The 3,501-nt window shown below is 50.8% G+C and overlaps 1 pseudogene; it reads right to left on the bottom strand.

Moving 5' to 3' along the window:
- Nucleotides 1–1,695: 1,695 nt before the first annotated feature.
- LOC102425251 lies at nt 1,696–2,459 on the bottom strand (annotated as a pseudogene).
- Between the last annotated feature and the right edge of the window lie 1,042 nt (nt 2,460–3,501).

The raw sequence follows: 3,501 nt of genomic DNA, 5'->3' as shown, positions 1-3,501 counted from the left end.
AAGACCGTACCCTTTTATGTAATGATGTTTACTTTGAATTTATATTAGTTCACACAAACACTCCATCCATGCTTTTGTTCCAGCCCTCCAGTCCAGTTTAAGAACCCATTGTGGCCCTCGAGTCAAAAAGTTTGCCCACCCCTGGTAGCCCAATGATGGCGAACTTTTTGAGCTCGGCGTGTCAGCATTTTGAAAAACCCTAACTTAACTCTGGTGCCGTGTCACATATAGAAATTTTTTGATATTTGCAACCATAGTAAAACAAAGAGTTATATTTTTGATATTTATTTTATATATTTAAATGCCATTTAACAAAGAAAAATCAACCAAAGAAATGAGTTTGCGTGTCACCTCTGACACGCGTGTCATAGGTTCGCCATCACTGGTCTAGCCTGTCTACCCCAGGGAAATGAGGCACTCTTTCTGCTCCTGAAGGCAAAAAGAGGTGGGAATTAGGCAGGTTACTATGGATAAATTTCCCAGAGGCTTTGAGAGCCAATCATAAGATGCATTTTATATTCTATTGAAAGTGAGTAGGGCGAGAAGTACCACATCGCAGAGTATGGCCCCAGCCCCTGGCAGGTTGTAGACAATGTTGATGACCACTCTGAGGCTCAAAGGATTAAGCAATAACCACTAGGACAGCATTAGCTCCAGTGGAAAGAAATGAAGACCATCCAAAAGAGAAGCAACAAAGGTTATTTATTCCCAACTTGCTGTAGCAAGGGAGGCACCCAAATGCATTTGGCAGACTCGAAGACAAGCGATGGGAACGTTTTATAGTGGAAGAGGGAGAAGGCCTCAGGTGTGCCCTGGCTGAGGTGGGGGCCTGGGGTGGCTGGAGGCAGGCTATCCAGAAGCAGGAAATCATCCTATGTGATTGTTAGCGAGGTTATTTGGTTTCCTCTGCTCGGTCCTGAGTTGGAAGACAGCGGGGAGGGGAGGGGAGGTTAAGGAAACTGGCAGCTATTGACCAAGTCCTGGCGATTTTGTGTTGATTGCTGCACAGGTTGTGGTTTGGCTTCCCAAAGTGGTGGCTGCAGAGATTGTGGGTCAGAATTCTATTGTCATATGTGGTCTGTTCATTTGTATTGTGGACGAAAGGGGCCACATGCAAACCTGACAGGCTCAGGGGAGGCCTGCAGGGTGGTCTTGCAAACTCAGAGACCTAAAGTCACCACAAAGAATGGTCTGAAATTAAACTTTAACTAAAAGCAGTGATGGTGGGTAGTTACATCCTAGGCCAGTATCTTCACTGACGAGGTCAACCTTTACCTTAACTGAGCCTAGTTGTCTTTTTGCATCTATAACATACCCTTGAAATGTCTGAGTAACTTGTAACTTCCCTTTTTCTGGAACCTTCGGGGCACAACGTAATGTGCTGGGCGCCAAGACAGAGACCACAGATTCCTTCATTGTTATCATGTTCATTGTTCCTGCCCCCACCTAAGTATGTGTCCATCATTTTACTTTTTATCCAATCCCAGGGGTTTCCCCCTCCCCCTGCTTTGCTTTCTCCCGCCTCTCTAGTCTATCACCAGTGGATTTCATGTACCCCACCTATGTCCCTTCCTTGGATTGCAATGTATAAATACAGATGTAGCCCGCCATTCTCTGGAGCATTATCTCACTTCCTTGAGGTTCTGCTTCCCGGCAATTGTCGACAGTTTGGCTCAAATAAACTCACAAAAATTCTTTACAGGTTTGAATGTTTTTATGTTCACAGTATATCTAATCGCGCACACCCTCCCCGTTCCTCCAGGCAGGGAGGCCTGGGGTAACTCTTTACAAAGCTGGAGAAGACCTGGGGCCCTTCAGCAGCGGCTGAAGGAGTGATTGACAGGGTGGGTCCTGGATTAGATGGCAGAACCGCCCAGAGAGGTTCCCCAGAGGAAACTAGCTGGGGAGAAATGGGAAATGTGTGTCTTTCTTCTTGGAGAGGATGAGGGTGTCGCTGTCCTTGATACCATAGCTCCCCAAAACCGACCAGTCCTGCAGGACCTGGCCGAGGAACTGCAGCTCCTGCTGCTTTCTGAGCAGCCCCTGCTTGTCTTCTATCTGCTGCTTCAGGCCCAGCACGAAGCTGTTGGGGTCGATGGCATAGGCGTGGCTCCCACCTTCCGGATTCCTCACAAAGACCTGGATCTCCGGGGGGATGGTCTCCAGCAGGCAGATGCGCGTGTCGGAGAATATCCCGAACTCGGCCAGGGAGCTGCGGCTGCTGAGGAGCTTCCGCTCGCCGCCCGGAGTCTGGAAGGACAGACGCTGCAGGCCCGTGCAGCACTTTCTCCGCTGGATCTTCTCCTTGACCTTCCTTATGGAGCTATAAGGGTTCACCATGAGGGTCCAATCCGGGCAGCCCCACTGCTCCACAGTCACCTGGATGTCTCGTGCCCTCTGCAAGAGAGACGCGAGGGGCTGAGTCACCACATTCCTCTGTCTGACATGCCAACCCTTATCTTTCCAACAGCAGCAGCAGCAAACATTCAGGGAGTGCCAGCCACCTTCCAGGTCCCATGCTGGGTGCCTTTTATTCTCTTCTTAATGCATTTTATTCTCACAGCAGCCCTAGGAGGGGTTGGTTCTCCTATTATCCCATTTTACAGATAAGGAAATTGTGGTCAAGAAGGGTGAAGTGGCCTGTTAGTGTGGCTCAGTGGTTGAGCATTGACCCATGAACCAGGTCAGGGTTCAATTGCCAGTCAGGGCATGTGCCCGGGTTGCGGGCTCGATCCCCAGTAGGGGCATGCAGGAGGCAGCCAATCAATGATTCTCTCTCATCATTGATGTTTCTATCTCTCTCTCCCGCTTCCTTCCTCTCTGAAATCAATAAAAAAATATATATCCTATATAGTAAAAGGCTAATATGCAAATAGACCGAACGGTGGAACACCTGAATGGTGGAACACCCAACAACCAGTCACTATGATGTGTGCTGACCACCAGGGGGCACACGCGGGGCTGCTGGCAGACAGGGGACCAGGGGCTGGGTGGGGGTGTGGAGGATGGGCCGAGACCCGCCCTGTGCCCACCACAGCCTTGCGGCCCACAGTTCCTTTCAAGGTGCACAAATTCATGTGCTGGGCCCCTAGTGTGTGTGTGTGTGTGTGTGTGTGTGTGTGTGTGTGTGTGTGTGTATCCTATATAATAAAAGGCTAATATGCAAATTGACCAAACAGTGGAACAACTGGTCATTATGACGTGCACTGACCACCAGGGGGCAGATGCTCAATGCAGGAGCTGCCCCCTAGTGGTCAGTGCGCTCCCACAGGGGGAGCACAGCTCAGCCAGAAGCCCTGAGCCAGGCTCATGGCTGGTGAGCGCAGCGGCGGTAGCGGGAGCCTCTCCCACCTCCATGGCAGTGCTAAGGATGTCTGACTGCCCCACAGGGAGTGGGCCTAAGCTGTCAGCTGGGCTCCCAGATTGCGAGAGGGAGCAGGCAGGGCTGAGGGACTTCCCTCCCCCCGCCCCCGAGTGCACGAATTTCTGCACCAGGCCTCT

This window comes from Myotis lucifugus, unplaced genomic scaffold, assembly GCF_000147115.1.
Source record: "Myotis lucifugus unplaced genomic scaffold, Myoluc2.0 scaffold_10751, whole genome shotgun sequence".
NCBI classification, from domain to species: Eukaryota; Metazoa; Chordata; class Mammalia; order Chiroptera; family Vespertilionidae; genus Myotis; species Myotis lucifugus.
Note: the sequence above shows the minus strand (reverse complement) of the source record. Positions and strands in the feature narration are given on the sequence as shown.